The sequence below is a fragment of the Bubalus bubalis genome, chromosome X (genome assembly GCF_019923935.1).
Source record: "Bubalus bubalis isolate 160015118507 breed Murrah chromosome X, NDDB_SH_1, whole genome shotgun sequence".
NCBI lineage: Eukaryota > Metazoa > Chordata > Mammalia > Artiodactyla > Bovidae > Bubalus > Bubalus bubalis.
In genome coordinates, this window is record NC_059181.1 from 63,183,994 (window position 1) to 63,206,557 (window position 22,564).

The 22,564-nt window shown below is 46.7% G+C and overlaps 1 pseudogene; it reads left to right on the forward strand.

Annotated features, from left to right (window-relative positions):
- Positions 1-265: 265 nt before the first annotated feature.
- On the forward strand, positions 266-9,516 carry LOC102414791 (annotated as a pseudogene).
- The last annotated feature ends 13,048 nt before the right edge of the window (positions 9,517-22,564 follow it).

Genomic DNA, 22,564 nt, shown 5'->3' on the forward strand with positions numbered 1-22,564 from the left:
GAATGGCTGGAATGAGCTGGAGGGGTGGAGGTGGGAAGGAACCATCAAAACCTGAAATAGAGCTCTAGGAGTCATCAACAAACAGATGGTACTTGAAAGCAAGAAAGTCAAGTAAATCACTCAGCAAGAGTCTTGGAGTAAGAAGACACTGAGGAGGACGTGGGACTGCACTGTGTCTTGTTGGAGAGGCAGAACAATTCGTTACCTACCTGGAGTCTTTGGCTGAAGGCATCCCCCGCTGTTCTTTAAGTTTTTGTTTTCTTTTCAGCCACACAAAGCTGCACCTAAGCTTGTTTGACGTCTGCTCTGTCAAGTGTCCATGATGTTAGGCCCTGAGAGAGATGAAGGCTTTGTGGTCAAGCTCCATGGCCTGCCCTGGTCCTGCTCTGTTGAGGATGTGCAGAATTTCCTCTCCAACTGCATGATCCGTGATGGGGTCACATGTGTTCATTTTATCTACACTACAGAAAGCAGGCAGAGTGGTGAACTTCAATCAGAAGTTGAACTTCAATCAACTTTTGTTGAACTTTTTGTTCAATCAACTTTTTCTTGAACTTCAATCGGAAGATGATGTACAAATGCCCCTTAGAAAAGACAGGGTAAGCGTGGGACGTTGGTACATTGAAGTGTTCAAGTCTCAGAGAACCGAGATGGAATTGGTGTTGAAGCACAGTGGTCCAAACAGTGGTGACTCTTCCAGTGATGGTTTCCTTAGACTTCGAGGACTCCCGTTTGGATGCACAAGGAGGACATCATTCAGTTCTTCTCAGGGTTGGAAATCATGCCAAACAGGATCACACTGCCTGTGGACCCTGAGGGCAAGACTACAGGGGAAGCCTTTGTGCCGTTTGCTTCACAGGAGTTAGCAGAGAAGGCTCTAGGGAAGAATAAGAAGAGAATCAGTTCAGTTCAGTTCAGTCGCTCAGTCATGTCTGACTCTTTGTGACCCCATGAATTGCAGCACACCAGGCCTCCCTGTCCGTCACCAACTCCAGTTCACTCAAACTCACGTCCATCGAGTCAGTGATGCCATCCAGCCATCTCATCCTCTGTCGTCCCCTTCTCCTCCTGCTCCCAATCCCTCCCAGCATCAGAGTCTTTTCCAATGAGTCAACTCTTCACATGAGGTGGCCAAAGTACTGGAGTTTCAGCTTTAGCATCATTCCTTCCAAAGAAATCCCAGGGCTGATCTCCTTCAGAATGGACTGGTTGGATCTCCTTGCAGTCCAAGGGACTCTCAAGAGTCTTCTCCAACACCACAGTTCAAAAGCATCAATTCTTTAGTGCTCAGCTTTCTTCACAGTCCAATTCTCACATCCATACATGACCACTGGAAAAACCATAGCCTTGACTAGACGGACCTTTGTTGGCAAAATAATGTCTCTGCTTTTGAATATGCTACTAGGTTGGTCATAACTTTCCTTCCAAGGAGTAAGCGTCTTTTAATTTCATGGCTGCTGTCACAATCTGCAGTGATTTTGGAGCCCAGAAAAATAAAGTCTGACACTGTTTCCATTGTTTCACCATCTATTTCCCACGAAGTGATGGGACCAGATGCCATGACTTCGTTTCCTGAATGTAGAGCTTTAAGCCAAATTTTTCACTCTCCTCTTTCACTTTCATCAAGAGGCTTTTGAGTTCCTCTTCACTTTCTTCCATAAGGGTGGTGTCATCTGCATATCTGAGGTTATTGATATTTCCTCCTGCAATCTTGATTCCACCTTGTGCTTCTTCCAGCCCAGCATTTCTCATGATGTACTCTGCGTATAAGTTACATAAGCATGGTGATAATATACAGTCTTGATGTACTCTGCCAGGAGCCGGCATATTGCATATTGAGTGTATATTCCATATTGAGTGCAGCACTTTCCACAGCATCATCTTTCAGGATCTGGAATAGCTCAACTAGAATTCTATCAATGCTGGGAGCCAGCGTGAGGCACTCCACCCATGACAAAGGTCATGAGGAAGGAGGCTCGGCATACGCAAAGGCGGGATCGAGCCTCAGGAGTCCCCCTGGAAATTCTCGAGCATCTACCCCCAAAACCAGAGTCTGCCTACTTTCTGCTTTGTGCTTTCACCTACACCTCTGACTTTACAGGGGGCTGTCCCCCACTACCTCTCTCTGAAAAAAGAATTAGCTTACAGCTCCAGTTAATAATTCCTGGGTGTGACAGTGTTTCAACCTACAAACTCCTTTGGAAATCCTCTAGCCTGCCTGAATGGGTTTTTCTGGCCACATGTGATTGTTCAGAGCCTCCCAACTGTGAGAGGCAGGAGATGTTCTAAACTGTCTAAACACAGATTCTTTTGAGTAGTTAAAAGATTGATTAGAAATTGTATTGGTGTGGTTTTCTTTTTGTATTTTTCACTTATTGAGCCAATGTTTGCTGCTAAGTCTCCATACTCCTTACCTACTGTGTCCTTGGCAGTGTATTGATTGATATAATGGGTGTATAGAAATGTAAAATGCAGCTTTGTCCAATGCTTTTTTGGAGGCTGGTGCCTGACTTTGGAATAATCACCTTTAGAGAAAGATAAGTTTCTTAAAATGTTAACAGGCCTCCGGGCCAGAAGATGATGTCAATCACCTGAACTTATACATATGATAAGTTTGAAAGCCTGGCTTCAATTAGAACCAGGAACTGCTGTCCTTGCATGACTCCACCCCTTCCCCCATTATTCTCTATGCATAACTTAAGGTATAAAAACTACTTTGGAAAATAAAGTGCGTGTCTTGTTCACTGAAACTTGGTCTCCCCATGTCGCTCTCTCTCTCAAATTCTGGCTGAGTCTCCATCTGGAGCGCGGAACCCACCATGCTTGCTAATTATGCCTGTGCTTCTAAGATCCGACCGGGGAGGCCTCAGTGTCTCCTCTCCTTCGGGAGAACGGAAGGACGCCTGCGGCCTATGTAAGTGGTGCAAACTTCTTGTCTTGAAGTTTTATTGGTCTCCCGCGTAAACCAAGCTACTCAGCCTCTTTTCTCCACTGAATTTTCCTACTGAGCTATCCTCATTCTATTATTCTTTATATCCTTAACTCATGTTTAATTAAGCAGTTGTTTCCTGACCCTCGCCTACGCCGTCTCTCCTTCGAATACCCTGGATCAGCCGGGGCTGGACCCCGGCAGTACTCCTTTTCCTATTTGGAACCAGTCTGTTGTTCCATGTTCAGTTCTAACTGTTGCTTCCTGACCTGTATATAGGTTTCTCAACAGGCAGGTCAGGTGGTCTGGTATTCCCATCTCTTTCAGAATTTTCCATAGTTTATTGTGATCCACACAGTCAAAGGCTTTGGCATAGTCAATAAAGCAGAAACAGATGTTTTTCTGGAACTCTCTTGCTTTTTCGATGACACAACAGATGTCGGCAATTTGATCTCTGGTTCCTCTGCCTTTTCTAAAACCAGCTTGAACATCTGGAAGTTCATGGTTCACATACTGCTAAAGCCTGGCTTGGAGAATTTTGAGCATTACTTTACTAGCGTGTGAGATGAGTGCAATTGTGCGGTAGTTTGAGCATTCTTTGGCATTACTTTTCTTTGGGATTGGAATGAAAACTGACCTTTTCCAGTCCTGTGGCCACTGCTGAGTTTTCCAAATTTGCTGGCATATTGAGTGCAGCACTTTCACAGCATCATCTTTCAGGATTTGAACTAGCTCAACTCGAATTTCATCACCTCCACTAGTTTTGTTCTTAGTGATGCTTTCTAAGGCCCACCTGACTTCACATTCCAGGATGTCTGGCTCTAGGTGAGTGATCAAACCATCGTGATTATCTTGGTCGTGAGGATCTTTTTTGTACAGTTCTTCTGTGTATTCTTGCCACCTCTTCTTAATATCTTCTGCTTCTCTTTGGTCCATACCATTTCTGTCCTTTATCGAGCCCATCTTTGCATGAAATGTTTCCACGTCCGAGGTCAGGAGCAGCAGGCAAGACGAGCTAACCCCACACCTGAAGTCAGTGGCCACGGCCGGGAGGAGCTACCCCATGCCTGAGGTCAGGCCAGCAGCCAGGAGGAGCGACCCTCTACCCTAGGTCAGGGACAGTGGCCAAGAGGAGCTACCCCCCACCCGAAGCCAAGGGTGTCAGCCGGGAGGAGCTACCCCACGTAAGAGATCCAGGGCAGCGGCCGAGAGGAGCTACCCCACATCCGAGGTCAGGGATGGCGGCCGGGATGACTACCCAACGTCCGAGGCCAGGGGCGGCGGCCGAGAGGAGCTACCCCACGTCTGAGATCCGGGACGGCGGCCGAGAGGACCTACCTCACGTCGGAGGTCCAGGGCGGCGGCTGAGAGCACCAGGCTGCGACATTGCAGGAGCAGCTGAGGAGCTACCCCAAGTCCCAGGCCAGGGGCAGCAGCCGAAAGGAGCTACCCCACATCCGAGGTCAGGGGCGGCGGCCGCAAGGAGTTACCCCATGCCCGAGGTCAGGGGCGGCATCGGGGAGGAGCTACCCCACGTCGAGGTCAGGGGCGGTGGCCGGGAGGAGCTACACAACGTCCGTGGTCAGGGGCGGCATCCGGGAGGAGCTACCCCACGTCGAGGTCAGGGGCGGCGTCGGGGAGGAGCTACCTCACGTCCGAGGTCAGGGGCGGCAGCCGAGAGTGCCAGTCTGCAATGGCGCAGTTGCAGCCGAGAGGAGCTAGCCCACGTTGAGGTCAGGGGCGGCGACAGGGAGGAGCTACCCCACGTCCGAGGTCAGGGGCGGTGGCCGAGAGTGCCAATCTGCGACGGCGCCAGTCTGGGACAGCGCAGGAGCAGCCGAGAGGAGCTAGCCCGCGTGGAGGTCAGGGGCGGCATCTGGGAGGAGCTAGCCCACGTCGAGGTCAGGGGCGGCGTCTGGGAGGAGCTAGCCCACGTGGAGGTCAGGGGCGGCGTCTGGGAGGAGCTAGCCCACGTGGAGGTCAGGGGCGGCGTCTGGGAGGAGCTAGCCCACGTGGAGGTCAGGGGCTGTGTCGGGGAGGAGCTACCTCATGTCCGAGGTCAGGGGCGGCGGCCGAGAGCGCCAGTCTGGGACAGCGCAGGAGCAGCCGAGAGGAGCTAGCCCGCGTGGAGGTCAGGGGCGGCATCTGGGAGGAGCTAGCCCACGTCGAGGTCAGGGGCGGCGGCCGAGAGCTAGCCCACGTCGAGGTCAGGGGCGGCGGCCGAGAGGAGCTAGCCCACGTCGAGGTCAGGGGCGGCGTCTGGGAGGAGCTAGCCCACGTCGAAGTCAGGGGCGGCGGCCGGGAGGAGCTAGCCCACGTCGAGGTCAGGGGCGGCGGCCGGGAGGAGCTAGCCCACGTCGAGGTCAGGGGCGGCGGCCGGGAGGAGCTAGCCCACGTCGAGGTCGGGGCGGCGGCCGGGAGGAGCTACCCCACGTCCAACGTCAGGGGCGGCGTCTGGGAGGAGCTAGCCCACGTCGAGGTCAGGGGCGGCGTCTGGGAGGAGCTAGCCCACGTCGAGGTCAGGGGCGGCGTCTGGGAGGAGCTAGCCCACGTCGAGGTCAGGGGCGGCGTCTGGGAGGAGCTAGCCCACGTCGAGGTCAGGGGCGGCATCTGGGAGGAGCTAGCCCGCGTGGAGGTCAGGGGCGGCGTCTGGGAGGAGCTAGCCCACGTCGAGGCCAGGGGCGGCGTCTGGGAGGAGCTAGCCCACGTCGAGGTCAGGGGCGGCGGCTGAGAGGAGCTAGCCCACGTCGAGGTCAGGGGCGGCGTCTGGGAGGAGCTAGCCCACGTCGAGGTCAGGGGCGGCGTCTGGGAGGAGCTAGCCCGCGTGGAGGTCAGGGGTGGCGTCTGGGAGGAGCTAGCCCACGTCCAGGTCAGGGGCGGCGGCCGAGAGGAGCTAGCCCACGTCGAGGTCAGGGGCGGCAGCCGGGAGGAGCTACCCCACGTCCAAAGTCAGGGACAGCAGCCGAGAGTGCCAGTCTGCGATGGGGCAGTTGCAGCCGAGAGGAGCTAGCCCACGTCGAGGTCAGGGGTGGCGGCCGAGAGGAGCTAGCCCACGTCGAGGTCAGGGGCGGCGTCGGGAGGAGCTAGCCCACTTCGAAGTCAGGCGCAGCGTCTGGGAGGAGCTAGCCCACGTCGAGGTCAGGGGCGGCGGCCGAGAGGAGCTAGCCCACGTCGAGGTCAGGGGCAGCGTCTGGGAGGAGCTAGCCCACGTTGAGGTCAGGGGCGGCGGCCGAGAGGAGCTAGCCCACGTCGAGGTCGGGGCGGCGGCCGGGAGGAGCTAGCCCACGTCCAAGGTCAGGGGAGGCAGCCGAGAGTGCCAGTCTGCGACGGCGCAGGAGCAGCAGAGAGTAGCTAGCCTACGTCGAGGTCAGGGGCGGTGTCTGGGAGGAGCTAGCCCACGTCGAGGTCAGGGGCGGCGTCTGGGAGGAGCTAGCCCAGGTCGAGGTCAGGGGCAGCGGCCGGGAGGAACTACCCCACGTCCAAGGTCGGGGCAGCGGCCGAGAGTGCCAGTCTGCGATGGGGCAGTTGCAGCCGAGAGGAGCTAGCCCACGTCGAGGTCAGGGGCGGCGGCCGAGAGGAGCTAGCCCACGTCGAGGTCAGGGGCGGCGGCCGGGAGGAGCTAGCCCACGTCCGAGGTCAGGGGCAGCGGCCGAGAGTGCCAGTCTGCGACAGCGCCAGTCTGGGACAGCGCAGGAGCAACCGAGAGGAACTAGCCCGCGTGGAGGTCAGGGGAGGCATCTGGGAGGAGCTAGCCCACGTCGAAGTCAGGGGCAGCGTCTGGGAGGAGCTAGCCCACGTCGAGCTCAGGGGCGGCGGCCGAGAGGAGCTACCCCACGTCCAAGGTCAGGGGCGGCAGCCGAGAGTGCCAGTCTGCGATGGGGCAGTTGCAGCCGAGAGGAGCTAGCCCACGTCGAGGTCAGGGACGGCGGCCGAGAGTGCCAGTCTGCGACGGCGCAGTTGCAGCCGGGAGGAGCTAGCCCACGTGGAGGTCAGGGGAGGCGTCTGGGCAGAGCTAGCCCACATCGAGGTCAGGGGCAGTGTCCTGAAGGAGCTACCCCCCACCCGAGGCCAAGGGCGGCAACTAAGAGGAGCTACCCACCGCCAGAGGCCAGGGGCGGCGACGGAGAGGAGCAACTCCACGTCCAAGGAGCGGTGGCTGGGCAGGTGCAGGAGGGCCGAGAGGAGCTACTCCACGTTCAAGGTCAGGAGGGGCGGCGGTGAGGAGATACACCTCTTGCAAGGTAAGGAGCAGCAGCTGCACTTTGCTGGAGCAGCCGTGAAGTACCCCACGTCCAAAGTAAGAGAAACACAAGTAAGACCGTAGGTGTTGCGAGAGGGCATCTGAGGGCAGACACACTGAAACCATAATCACAGAAAACTAGTCAAGCTTATCACACGGACCACAGCCTTGTCTAACTCAATGAAACTAAGCCATGCCGTGTGGGACCACCCAAGACGGGCGGGTCATGGTGGAGAGGTCTGACAGAATGTTGTCCACTGGAGAAGGGAATGGCAAACCATTTCAGTATTCTTGCCTTGAGAACCCCATGAACAGTATGAAAAGGCAAAATGATAGGATACTTAAAGAGGAACTCCCCAGGTCAGTAGGTGCTCAATATGCTACTGGAGATCAGTGGAGAAATAACTCCAGAAAGAATGAAGGGATAGAGCCAAAGCAAAAACAATACCCAGCTGTGGATGTGACTGGTGATAGAAGCAAGGTCCATTGCTGTAAAGAGCAGTATTGCATTAGGAACCTGGAATGTTAGGTCTATGAATCAAGGTAAATTGGAAGTGGTCAAACAGGAGATGGCAAGAGTGAATGTCAATCAGCAAACTAAAATGAACTGGAATGGGTGAATTTAACTCAGATGACCATTATATCTACTACTGTGGGCAGGAATCCCTTAGAAGAAATGGAGTAGCCATCATGGTCAACAAAAGAGTCTGAAATGCAGTACTTGGATGCAATCTCAAAAACGACAGAATGATCTCTGTTCATTTCCAAGGCAAACCGTTCAATATCACAGTAATCCAAGTCTATGCCCCAACCAGGAACACTGAAGAAGCTGAAGTTGAACAGTTCTCTGAAGACCTACAAGACCTTTTAGAATTAACACCCCAAGAGGTGTCCTTTTCAGTATAGGGGACTGGAATGCAAAAGTAGGAAGTCAAGAAACACCTGGAGTAACAGGCAAATTTGGCCTTGGAGTAAAGAATGAGGCAGGGCAAAGGCTAATAGAGTTTTGCCAAGAGAACGCACTGGTCATAGCAAACACTGTCTTTGAACAACACAAGATAAGACTCTACACATGGACATCACCAGATGGTCAACACCAAAATCAGATTGATTATATTCTTTGCAGCCAAAAATGGAGAAGCTCTATACAGTCAGCAAAAATAAGACCGGGAGCTGACTGTGGCTCAGATCATGAACTCCTTATGGCCAAATTCAGACTTAAATTGAAGAAAGTAGGGAAAACCACTAGACCATTCAGGTATGACCTAAATCAAATCCCTTATGATTATACAGTGGCAGTGAGAAATAGATTTAAGGGACTAGATCTGATAGATAGAGTGCCCAATGAACTATGGACGGAGGTTCGTGACATTGTACAGGAGACAGGAATCAAGACCATCCCCATGGAAAAGAAATGCAAAAAAGCAAAATGGCTGTCTGGGGAGGCCTTACAAATAGCTGTGAAAAGAAGAGAAGCGAAAAGCAAAGGAGAAAAGGAACCATATAAGCGTCTGAATGCAGAGTTCCAAAGAATAGCAAAGAGAGATAAGAAAGCCTTTCTCAGTGATCAATGCAAAGAAACAGAAGAAAACAACAGAATGGGAAAAACTAGAGATCTCTTCAAGAAGAGAATAGGGCACAGGTATATTGAGGTGTTCAACAGCAGTCAGGAAGGAGTTAGGTCATACTTGGATCCCCCACTGAAGTTCATGTCAGTGCAGCTGCCAGGGCCCTGTGACCACCCTGGCACAGCCAGGAGGTATACTGGCATCATCAAGCAGGCAGGCCTGGAGAGGATGAGGTCTGGTGCTACAGTGCAGGCTATGGGGGTCATGAGGAGTACAGCAGCCTCGGTGATGTCTATGGCTTCACCACCGACCTGTTTGAGAGAGACCTCAGTTACTGTCTCTCTGAGATATATGACCACAGGTATAGAGATGGTGAGTTCACTGTCCAGAGCACCACTGGACACTGCGTCCATATGAGAGGGCTGCCTTACAAAGCCACAGAGAATGACATTTACAACTTCTCCCTGCTCAACCCTGTGAGAGTCCACATTGAGATTGGCCCTGATGGAAGAGTGACCAGTGAAGCTGATGTTGAGTTTGCCACTCATGAAGAAGCCATGGTGGCCATGTCCAAAAACAGGGCAAACATGCAACATAGATACATAGAACTTTTCTTGAATTCCACAACAGGGGCCAGCAACGGGTCATATACCAGCCAGATGATGCAAGACATGGGAGTGTCAACCCAGTCTACTTACAGTGGTCTTGAGAGCCAGTCTGTAAGTGGCTGTTACGGGGCTGGCTATGGTGCCCAGAACAGCATGGGTAGATATGACTAGTTTTGTAGTAGCTTTTGAGTTATTTCAGTCAAAATTTTTTCACAGGCAGCCAACAAACAGTGAAAAACAGTTACTACTCGAGAGGAAGCTAGGGGACCCATTTTGCACCATGAGTTTGTGAAATCTGGATTAAAAAATTACCTCTTAAGTGTTTTCTCATGCAACCTTTCTTCTAGCATGAGATATTGAGTAAACTAAAACTATTTTCAGCTTTTCTTGATTAACATTTGGGTAGTGTACTTCTGGAGTGATGTTATCTGAGTTAAAGTAGTTTTAAGTACGTTAAGTGTGGATCTTTTACACCACATCATCGTGTACACATTGTGGAGGCGTGCTGTTTTGGAAAACTCAAGGTGCTAGATCCTTAATTCCAAGAGGACATTTCTCATGTTTGTTCATTCTGGTTTATTTTCATTTAAAATTTCTTAGGTTAAGTTTAAGCTTTTTAAAAGTTTGTTTTGAAAATTGAGACACATCACTAATACTGTAGGAATTGGTGAGGCCTTGACTAAAAACTTTCTTTGTACTGTGATTTCCTTTCAGGTGTATTTTGCTAAGTGAACCTTGTTAAATTTTTTTGTTAACTGAACTTTTTCTTAAAGAGACCTTTTCACACACACACACACACAGACACACAAAAGAAGACACTGAGGCTAGACCTCTGGGGAACATCTACAGAGGAGCCCAAGGAGGACAGTGCAGACAAAAATCATGAGCATGATATAATGGAAACCAAAGAAAGAATAATTTTCTAGAAATGAGATTTGTTCTTAGCATCACACACTACTGAGAAGTTCCCTCTGAAGTATGTCTGCAGCTTTTCTAATATGGAAACCACTTATCAGCATAATGAAAGCTGATGGTTGGGGCAGAGACCAGAATGCAGAGACTGAACTATAATGTGAAGATGTCAGTGTTAACTATTTTTTCTTAAAATCAGAATCTGGGTAGTTCTTTTCACAATAGCAACACTAGCTGTGTGTGTGCTAAGTCACTTCAGTCTCGTTTCAGTCGTGTCTGTGCTTACTCAGTTGTTTCAGTCATGTCTGACTCTTTGTGACCCTATGGACTGTGGCCCACCAGGCTCCTCTATCCATGGGATTCTCCAGGCAAGAATACTAGAGTGGGCTGCCATGCCCTCCTCCAGGGGATATTCCTGACCCAAGGATCAAACGCAGGTCTCCTGCATTGCAGGCACATTATTTACCGCTGAGCCACCAAGGAAGCCCACAATACCAGTTACCATGTGTTAAATAACAAATATACAGAAGGTGAGTATTACAATTTCTTTCAACTCCAGAGAACATATTATTGGGTGCCTTGGCTCTTGGGGATATGAAGAAGATCAAGGTGAGGTCACTGTCCCCAAGGTGCCGATAACACGATAGGAGACAGACAAAGAGGTCTAGGGGCTTAGATGAGGGAAGAATAATTTCTATCAGAAGGGGTTGGGAATCTGAGAAATCCTGACAGAGGAAATGACTTTAGAGCTGGGATTATGAAAGATGAGTGAAAATTCTCCTGGTGGAGGGTGGAGAGGGCGTTCTAAGTAGAAGGACACAAAGGCAAGAGCTTGTAGACAGAAATGTCTCTGCCATGTTTGGGGATGACTTGTGGCTCAGTGCAGATAAAGGGCATGTTAGTGAGTTTGGACTTTAACAGAGATAATGGGAAGCTTCCAGAGTTATTTTAAGCTAGATCAGTCACATGTCCAGAATTGAAAGAGTCCAACTGCAAGTGGGAAGAGACACTGAGAGACTTCCATAACTTTCTGAGTAAAAGAGGATGAGCGCCTGTTCTAAGAGGGTGGCAAAATGTTGGAGGAGAATGAAACAAACAGCAAAGCAAGGCATTTGAGCTAATTTAGGAAATAAAGATGATGACTTGGTGATTGATCATAGTGAAATTATTAATCTCTTGAGCTCTGGAATCAGGAAGAATTCTGGTTCTGCAACATTCCATTTGCATGCTCTTAGAAACATTGGGCTTCCCAGGTGGCGCTAGTGGTAAAGAATCCTCCTGCCCTTGCGGGAGGCTCAAGAGATGCGGGTTTGATCCCTGAGTCAGAAAGAGCCCCTGGAGGAGGGCATGGCAACCCACTCCAGTATTCTTGCCTGGAGAATCCCATGGACAGAGGAGCCTCATGGGCTACAGTCCATAGGGTCGCAAAGAATCATACATGACTGAGCAAGCACAGACACATTATTTAATATTTCTGAACCTCAGTTTCCTCATCTGCATAATAGGGATGATGCCTACTGTATAGGACAAAACAAGATTAAGTACTCAATAAATGTTAGTGATTATGTTTAATACTGTTATTTTTACTGCCAGCTAAATTGCAGTCACTGATGGAAGTGCCCAATAGGCAATTAGAAATGTGAATTGAAGTGCAAAAAGAAAATATGGACCAGAGATTTTTGATTTACCTTATTACTTTGGAGAGTGGTTGCACTGCTGTGAAGGACAGAGAACGGAACTTTGCAGAATATTTGCGCTTAGAAGTGGTAGGAGAAAGTGTACAGAAAAGTAGTGGTGTGTGTGAGAGAGAGAAGCCTTACCTTTGAGAGGATCGTTTTAAACTGCTAAATGCAGTGGCTTCATCTAAATCCTTAATTCCTGACACCTCTGCACCATTAGATGCAAGTGACCTCTTCAAATCTTCTTTTAGAAACTCTCTTCTTCAGTTTCCATGGCATTCTCTTCTCTTCTGTCTTCTCTGATTATGCATAGAACGTCTCAGCCTTATCGCTTACTTGTGCCAACTCCTTCATTTTACAAATGAGGAGACAAAAGAGCCAGGAAATGGAAGTAGCTTGTTCAAGGTTCACAGTCAATTGTTCCTTCCTTGTCTTTATTTCCACCCTTTTCTCACTTTCCACAGTTCTTTGCTCTTTGCCCTCCTATACTCACTTTCTCTTTCTAAAAATTCATCTTTTTGCACAGTTTCTAGGATTGCTTTTAGGTTTCTTGATTGCCAGCTTGAAATCTCCCATCCTTGCCTCTCTCCAGAGCTGCTATCCCACCCTTTCAATAGTTAGTCAGATGTTCCACCAACACCTCATACTTAGCATGTCTGAAATATCATCTTTCCTTACAACGCTAGCTTCCCTCTGACTCCATTACCATATCAATGCTGCCTTCATTCTCCTAGTCAGCTAATTCCTTATCAAATCTGGTCAATTGGTCCTATATAAATGTCCATGTAGTGCAGGAGTTAAGCACAATGCCTGTAGGGACAAGACTGCCTGGGACCAAATAATGGTTCTGTGATATTGGACAAGTGACTTATTTTGAACCAGAGGCCATTAGAGCTGGAAGAGAAGTTAAAGATAATTATTTCCCAAAGCTTCACCTTTTTCAGAAAAGAAATCTGAATCCCTGAAAGGTAAATCCCCACAGCCTGTAAATATGAGTCAGGACTGGAACCCAGGACTACTGGAGCTCCAGGTCAATGTGCTTTGTCCTGCACCATGTTGCCTCTTGCTGTCTTATTGGACCTGTCACCACTGCCACTTCCCAAGACTGAATATTTATAACTTTGTGCCTGGATTATTGACACAGCCTTCTACCTACTCCTGCAACCTTTCCTTTACGCCATCCCCAGTTCATCCTGCCAAGTTAATCTCCCTAAAGCTTCATTTCCATCTTGTCATTCCCCTCATTGAAAAGTTTTTGGTGGTTCCTCCTCGCCTACTATATAAAATTCAAATGTCTGAAAGTGAAGTCGCTCAGTCGTGTCCGACTCTTTGTGATCCCATGGACTATAGCCTACCAGGCTCCTCTGTCCATGGGATTTTCCAGGCAATAGTACTGGAGTGGGTTGCCATTTCCTTCTCTAGGGGATCTTCCCAACCCAGGGATCGAACCCAGGTCTCCTGCATTGTAGGCAGACGCTTTTACCATCTGAGCCACCAGGGAAGTCTCAGATGTCCAAGCTAGGTATCAAAACTCCTCCAAAATGTGCTGCCAGCCCACCTTTCCATGCTTCATTACCCATACTACCCTTATTATACTTCATGACCCAGCCGTGCCCAAAACTCTGTGTTCTTTGAACAACTCATGCACTTTCATGCCCTACTGCCTTTTTACATAGTGTTCTCTCAACTTTGAATATCTTTGATTTTCTTCCTGTCAAATTCTTATTCATTTTTCAGGGCCCAATTAAATGTCCTAGTGCATGAATACTTTTCAGATTCCCCCAGTCAGAATTAATCTTTATGATAACGTATGTTACAGGAATTGACAACACAGCTGAGTGTTTAGTGAGTTCCTGTCTCCCTTTTTTTCACCTGTGTTCCCACAACATATTGCTTATACTTCGTTTTAACACTTATTTCACTTACCTTATATTCAAGCTGATTATTTAACCTACTAATGAGACTTGTCTCATTCATCTTTGCATCCTCCATGGACCCAGGAGAGTTCCTGGCACACAATAGGTACTTAACAGATATTTATTGAAAGGAAAGGAAAGGAGAGGAAAACTGTGGAGCCAAGTCTTGAGACATCCCCTCATTAGTAATTCAGCAAGACCAACTCCTGTTGCTGAACATGGAGTGACATGTTGAGAGAAGAAAAATCTGGGAAACTCTACTGGCCGATCTTCAACAAAGTGCTTCAGGAAGCCTTGGTTCAACCTGACAGTTTGCTTGAGGGTGATAAGGTAGGAGAGGTGAGACAACTCAGATAAAATTCTTATCCACACATTCTTTAAAATAAGCTGAGATCAATGTAGGTCCATTGTTCCTTGCCAGCTGGTTTACAAATAGCTAGAGAGAGCAGTGACTGGTGCTAAAGAGGGGAGAAGGTAGAAGTAGAACGTCTTTGGAGCCATTTGCATAGGGAGGTTCCCATGATCCATGAGTTAATCTTTCCCTGGAAAAGGATTCTTTCTGTCAATTGAAGTATAGTTGATGTATAATGTTGTGCTAATTACTATTGTACAGCAAAGTGATTCAGATATATATATATATTCTTTTTATATTATTTTCCATTAAGGCTTATCATAGGATATTGAATATAGTTCTCTGTGCTGTAGAGTAGGACCTTGTTGTTTATCCATTCTGTATATAAAAACTACATCTGCTAACCCCAGTCTCTCACTCCATCCCTCCCCCAGTCCCCTCTGCCTTGGCAACCACCAGTCTGTTCTCTACATCCATGATTCTGTTTCTGTCTCATACATATAATCGTTTGTGTCATATTTCAGATCCCACACATATGTAATATCATATGGTATTTATCTTTCTCTTTTTGATTTCAGTTGCGTTCAGTCTCTCAGTCATGTCTGACTCTTTGTGACTCCATGAACCGCAGCACACCAGGCCTCCCTGTCCACCACCAACTCCCGGAGTTCATCCAAACTCATGTCCATTGAGTCCGTGATGCCATCCAACCATCTCATCCTCTGTTGTCCCCTTCTCCTCCTGCCTTCAATCTTTCCCATCATCAGGGTCTTTTCAAATGAGTCAGTTCTTCACATCAGGTGGCCAAAATATTGGAGTTTCAGCTTCAATATCAGTCTTCCAATGAATATTCAGGACTGATTTCCTTTAGGATGGACTGGGTGGATCTCCTTGCAGTCCAAGGGACTCTCAAGAGTCTTCTCCAACACCACAGTTCAAAAGCATCCTTTCTTCAGTGCTCAGCTTTCTTTATAGTCCAACTCTCACATCCATACATGACTACTGGAAAAACCATAGCTTTGACTAGATGGACCTTTGTTGGCAAAGTAATGTCTCTGCTTTTTAATACACTGTCTAGGTTGGTCATAGTTTTACTTCCAAGGAGCAAGGGTCTTTTAATTTCATGGCTGCAATCACCATCTGCAGTGATTTTGGAGCCCCCCAAAATAAAGTCTGTCACTGTTTGCACTGTTTCCCCATCTATTTGTCATGAAGTGATGGGACCAGATGCCATGATCTTAGTTTCCTGAATGTTGAGTTTTAAGCCAACTTTTTCACTCTCCTCTTTCACTTTTATCAAGAGGTTCTTTAGTTCTTCTTTGCTTTCTGCCATAAGGGTGGTGTCATCTGCATATGTGAGGTTATTGGTATTTCTCCCGGCAATCTTGACTCCAGCTTGTGCTTCTTCCAGCCCAGCGTTTCTCATGATGTACTCTGCATATAAGTTAAATAAGCAGGGTGACAATATACAGCCTTGACGTACTCCTTTCCTGATTTGGAACCAGTCTGTTGTTCCATGTCCATTTCTAACTGTTGCTTCCTGACCTGCAGACAGATTTCTCAGGAGGTAGGTCAGGTGGCCTGGTATTCCCATTTCTTGAAGAATTTTCCACACTTAGTATGATAATCTCTAGTTGCAGCCATGTTGTTGAAAATGGCATTATTTCATTCTTTTTTATGGCTGTGTAGTATGGAAAAGGATTCTTGATCAAGTTCCCTGGATCACTTCCCTTGGAACAGTGGGTAATTGTGAGGGGTAATGCAGGCCAAGTAGGTTCTTAATGGTCTCTCAGTAGCATTGGACACAGGTTTCAGCTAAGGCCTCTGTGCAGATCATCCTATTTCTAGAGTAATGGCAAGATAAAAGATGACTTGCATTCTCATTTTGGCCAGACCTTGTGACTTGTGGGATCTTAGTTCCCAGACCAGGGATTGAACTCAGGCCCTCAGCAGTGAGAATACAGAGTCCTAATCACTGAATCTCGGGAATTTCCTGCATTCTCATGTTGACAGTTTAAGGACAGGTTGAAAACCTCAAGTTCATTTCTTTGTTGGCCACCTCCATCGTTATCAATTATCATTCATCAAAATTTTTCTAAACACCTACTACATGTAAGGTACATGGGTACTGATGCAGATTTGAATGGAATGTGCCCTTAAAAAAATTGTTATTCTAAGAAATTCCCTGGTGGACCAGTGGTTAAAACTCCACGCTCCCAGTACAGGGGGCATGGACTGGATGCCTGGTTAGGAACTATATCCCATGTGTCTATATCCCGCAACTATATCCCACAACTAAGACCCAGTACAGTCAAATACTTTTTTAAAGTGTTATCCTAATAGAGAAGACACATAAGTAACCAGACAATATGGTGGACTCCGATAAGTGCTATCGCAGAGATATACAGTACAGAGGAGAAACTAAGGGAGAGAGAAAGTGGATGGAACAAAACCTTAACTCCTGAATTTAGCATAAAAAGCCACTGGCTACGTCTCTCCACTCCTCAGCCTTTGTATGTGAAGAGCAGACTGTGAGCTGAGTTTCAAGGAATGGAGAGTTGGCAAAGAAATGAGGAAGAGGTATTATAGGCAGATTTTATCCTAAAGGCAATGAGGAACCAATGGAGAATTTGAAGCAGGGGAGGGGTATGATCAGATATATATTTTAGAAAGGCCACTCTAAGGAAAATTTGGAGAATGGATTGGAAGAGGCCAGGAATGGAGGAAGGGAGACAGGAAACTGGTTTACTAACCCAATTGTAAAATTATTGTAGTCTATACTAGGGCAGTGGAAGTGGAATAGAAAGAAAAGGAGCTGAAAGATATGAGGAAGCAAAACCTACAGGGTTCAGTTATTTATCAAATGCAGAGTTAAAGGAGGCTAAGCAAGGGGAGGAAGCTAGTGCTGAGTCCGTAGATTCCTGGCTTGAGCTATTGGGTGGATATGAGACCATTCAGTGGGATGAGGGAACACTGGAGGGGCAGCAGATTTGGGAGCAGAAGAGATGAGATGAACATCATATACATATTTGGAGACCAGGAGTGAGGTCTGGCCTGAAAATACAGATTTGAATCTATCTGTAGTTGAAGCCATGGGTTAGATGAGCCTACTCAGGGAGAGCCTGAAAAGTGACAGGAACAGAGGGACTAGAACTCTGAGGAACATCAACATTTAAGGGACAGAGTAAAAGAAAAGCATGGAGCAATCAGTTAGACAAGAGAGAGACCTGAAGAGAAAAGTGTAAGAAAATTCAAAAAAGAATCTGTAGCCATTAAAAAATACACTTTAGAAAAATATTTAGAGACATCTTTGTTGTTGTTCAGTAGTTAAGTCGTGTTCAACTCTTTGTGACCCCATGGGCTGCAACACACCAGGCTCCCTTGTCCTTCACCATCTCCCAGAGCTTGCTCGAATTCATGTCCATTGAGTCAGTGATGCCACCCAACCATCTCATCCTCTGTCGTCCCTTTCTCCTTTTGCCTTCAATCTTTCCCAGCATCAGGGTCTTTTCCAATGAGTTGGCTCTTCTCATCAGGTGGCCAAAGTTTTGGAGCTTCAGCTTCAACATCAGTGTTTCCAATGAATATTCAGGATTGATTTAGGATTGACTCGTTTGATCTCCCTACAGTCCAAGGGACTCTCAAGAGTCTTCTCCAACACCACAATTCAAAAGCATCAATTCTTCAGCACCCAGCCGCCTTTATGGCCCAAATCTCACATCCATACATGACTACTGGAAAAACCACAGCTTTGACTAGATGGATCTTTGTTGGCAAAGTAATGTCTCTGCTTTTTAATAAGCTGTTTAGGTTTATCATAACTTCGTTTCCAAAAGGCAAGCGACATCTTTAAACATGATATAATAGCAAGTGAAAGAGGATATAGAACAGTATGCATTGCTGAGAACAGATTGATGATTGCGAGAGGTGGGGGGTGGAAGGTGGGCAAAAGTGTGAAGGAAATCAAAGGGTATGCATTTGCAGTTACAAAATGAATAAGTCATGGGGATGTAATGAGCAGCATGGTAAATGTAGAAATAATACTGTATTGTATATTTGAAAGTTGTTAGGAGTAGATCTTAAAAATTCTCATCACAAGAAAAAAATTCTGTGGAGATGGATGTTAGCTAGAGTGACTGTACTGATCGTTCCACAATGTATACAAGTATTGAATCATTATGCTGTACACCTAGAGTTAATAAAATGTTTTATCTCAATAAAAATAATATGTAGTATATGATGACAGTTTTATAAAAATATAAGTGTATATTTTCATTGAAAAATGACTGTAAGGTTTCACACCTTGTAGTAATGGTTATCTCTGGATGGTGATGCTACAGATTATTTTTATTATTATCCTATGAATTGTTTTGGTATTTTCCAGTTTTCCATAAGGAACATACATTGCTTGTGTAACAGCAAACATAAAGATTAATATAAAAGGGAAGGACATCCCTGGAAGTCCAGTGGTTTAAACTCTGCACTCCCAATACAGGAAGCATGGGTTTAATCCCTGGTTGGGGAACTAAGACCCCACATGCCACAGGATGAGGCTATATATTTATATATGGAAAAATCAAAGAAGAAAGTTTAGAGAAGGTGGGAGTGGTCAAGTGACTCCAACATCTCAGAGTCAGTAAGACTAGTTCTGAGGAATGTCCAATGGATTTAGTAACAAAGTGACTTTGGTGAAAATTATTTCAATGGAGTAGGGAGCAGGTGCAGAAGCTGGATTGGAGTGGAACTGAAAAGTGAATACCAGATGAAGAAGTATAGATGGCAAGTATAGACATATCAAAAAATGTGGTTAAGAAGGAAAATAGATAGGGTAGAAGCCCAGTCTCAGATACCATTCAGTTTAAGATTCTCACACTATGTGTGGTGGCTTTGAGCGTCCTGAAGAGAGGTAAGTTATGATGGTTTTCTGATACTCAGATTTTCAGTATAAGGGGTACAGCATAGTATGGAATTGGAAGCAGGAGCCATCAGGAAATCAGCATCAGAAATTGCTCTTCTGGGCTCAGAGACAAACTTAGCATCATTGGAACTGAGTGAAACACTCCAGTGTTACATATGTGGCTACATAATTTAGAGTGTGGGTTAATACTTGGGAAAGAGCCCTTCCCAAAAGCCTGTGATAAGTATGAAATCATTGTGGAAGTTCTAGTGACTCATGTGATAACAGTCAGGGCTTCTTTATCAAGGTGTGGAGCTCAGTTTCATAGACAATGTTCGCTAGGAATAATGCCAAACCTCAGTGCATGCTACAGTTCAACCTATCCCCAACACTGTGAGGTGAAATGTCAACAGTGAGAAAGAGCAGTTTATGTTTATTAAAGCACTAACACAGATTCAGCAATCAATAACTGCTTGACACTCTGAAAAGCGCCCTCATGCTGGCAAATCCAATGCCACTGAACACCCATTTCCTAGGAAACAGTGAAGTAGCTCAATCATCCTTGTCTTTTATAGGAGGAAAAAGCAACCAAATGAACCAAAATGGAATCAAAAAGCAATCAAAATTCATGATTTCAGGGATCTGAATGGGCCTAGGAATCAGCCCTTTAACTGTCAACAGAGTCAGTTGGGGCAGGTAAAATAGGGGGGAAGATGTCTGGGTTTCCTACCTAGATAGCCTTTCATCCCTCCTATGAACAATACTTGTTAGCAGAAGCCTTTGCTTTCAGGATGTCATCAACAGCCTGACACTCCCCTAGGTATTGACCTAGCAGTGCTGAGTGGTTCAAAGAAATAACAGGGGCAGAGTGGCTGCTGAGACAAGGGGATTCTCAATAAGGCATTTGTGGTGTTATGGTTGGCAAACTTGGTTGACAGCGGGAAGGGCAGAGGAGTCCAAAGATTAGACAGAAAGGATGAGCCTCAGGGCTTCTATTTAGGGTCTGATTTACATGTTTTATTTGGATTATCAGTTTGAGGGGGTGGGTGATGAACCAATACGTTTCTAATTGGAAGTCCTGGAAACAGATCCTCTGAAAAAGAAGTTCCCTTTATATACAATATGAGTTCAATGATAGGTGTGTATATAAAGAAAGGAAACTGGAAAGTACTAAATTATTAACAGCTTAATGGGCAGGGTGTTAGCTCATCAGGTTGGACAATTAACAGAACAAGCTAAATTCTTCTGTGTCCTTTTTGCGTCACCCTTCATACTTGACACTTGGCTCCATTTTGTTTTGTTTTTTTTTGGCTACAACCTGGACTGCTCTCTGATTCCTCAACCCTATCACACTACTTCTACCCTTGGGATTGGATGCAACCTGGGAGTTTTCTTCCCCTGCTCTGCTCCCTGGGTCTTACAGTGCCTTGTACCCCAAAGCAGAAAGATCAGGAAATGGACATCAAGCTGTAACATTAAGATAGGAGCCCAACAGTTCCAGTTTCTCATTATGCTTGTTTCACTTGGCTACCTGAAATGATGTGGAATTTCCTGGGGTCTTTTGCAAGCATACTCTCTGTTGGTGCAGTGATCAGACATCAGTGAAATACAGGACCATTCCTAAACCCCAGGAGTTTGAGTCTCTTAAAAAAAGATTTATTCTTTTATTTTTTGGCTGTGGTGGGCCTACACACAGGCTTTCTCTAGTTGCAGTGAGCAGGAGGGCTATTGTTGCCATGTGCACCTGGCTTCTCATTGTGATGACTTCTCTTGTTGCAGAGCACAGGCTCTAGGTGCATGGGCTTCGGCAGTTCCAGTGTCGGCTCAGGAGTTGTGGCTCACGGGCTTAGTTGCTCTGTGGCATTTGGGATCTTCTGGGACCAGGGATCAAACTGGTGCCCCCTGCGTTAGAAGGCAGATTCTTGACCACTGGACCATCAGGGAAGTCCAGGGTCTTAATAAAATATAAAAATGAGGGAGGCAGGGGCAAAAAGAATTTCAAACTGCAGGGAGTAGATACGGTGCTGCTTAATGCTCTTACTCCCAGGAAATCTATAAGCTCCAAGAAGCACCACCTCACTTTTGGCTTTACTGTTGGTAGAATGAGTGCACCATCCTGACAATATGGGGCTGGTTTAAGGATATTTCACACTTTTAGGTTTTTTGCGCAGGAGAGCTGAAGCAATTTTGCTTTGTTCCCTGCTCCACACTGTCCTGAGAGCAAAGGGTATATGCTTAACGTCAAGTGAACTGGTGCACTATCTGCCTCAGTTCTTCAGAAATCCCCTTGGAAAAATACTGTTAACTCTCCCTTTTTGATCTCTTCTAAGAATATGAATTCCTGAGGCACAAACTCATTCATACAATTACATCTTTTCAAAAGGATCTGTGGGGACTTCTCTGGTGGTCCAGTGACTAAGACTCCACACTCCCAATGCAGGGGGCTCAGGTTTGATCCCTGCTCAGGAAACTAGATCCTGCATGCCACAATTAAGAGTTCACATGTCACAACCAAAAATCCCATAGGCGTCAATGAAGATCAAAGATCCTGCATGCTGCAACTAAGACCTGGTGCAGCCAAATAAATAAATAGATAATTTAAAAATAAATAAATAAAAAGGATTTGTAACAATCAAGAGCAATTATTAATACAGGACAACTTCCATCTTTCCCTAGCAGCCCTTACTGGAAACAGTTTGCATAACCTTCCACAGCCTGAGCTGGGGTGGGAACTTTTGAAATGTTCTGCAGATTTTCAGGGTTAGCCATTTCCTTAATCCTATGGACCCATTTGGGAAGATCTTTTTGGCCTGTGTGTCTTAAGCAACATTTATATGGGAAGCTGTCTCCTTTGATTTCTGAGCCATACAGCAGTGCTGTCTCATTGATCAAAGCCATAGAAAATGCCACATTTTGTTTGGTAATGAGGCCCAGGGACTGGCTTGATGATGGACTCCACATGCGAGGCAGCGCTGCTGCAGACCATCCAGGGAAGCCTTAAGATCGCTGGGCTGAGGCAGCTGGGCGCTGTTCCGGGATGTAATGAGCAGAGCTCCCACTGGCTTTCTGATTCTGTTGATGAGTTTAGAACCTCTGAACTCTGATGATGTTGCTGGAGAAATGTGCTCTGAAATAAAGCGATCAATTTCTTCCAGCAACTGTCCTGGTCCTGGGTGGGACAGAACAGGAAAGGCCTTGTTTGGGCTAATATCTGAGCCATCCTGGAGACAGCAGGCTTATGTTTAAGACCTCTTATCTTGTATGTTTTAAGATCTAATAAAGATCTTCCTGAGTGAATCTGAGGAAGTAAACAGGCTGATGTAAAAAATAATTTTTTTTTAATATTCCCCCCAAACGTCCATTGTGAGAAGAAAGGCTGCTTAGGATTCAAGGCAGACGCTGATTTTAGCTGCTTACCAGGAGCCAATGGATTTGCACTGCTCGCTGTAGTAGTTTTCCTCCT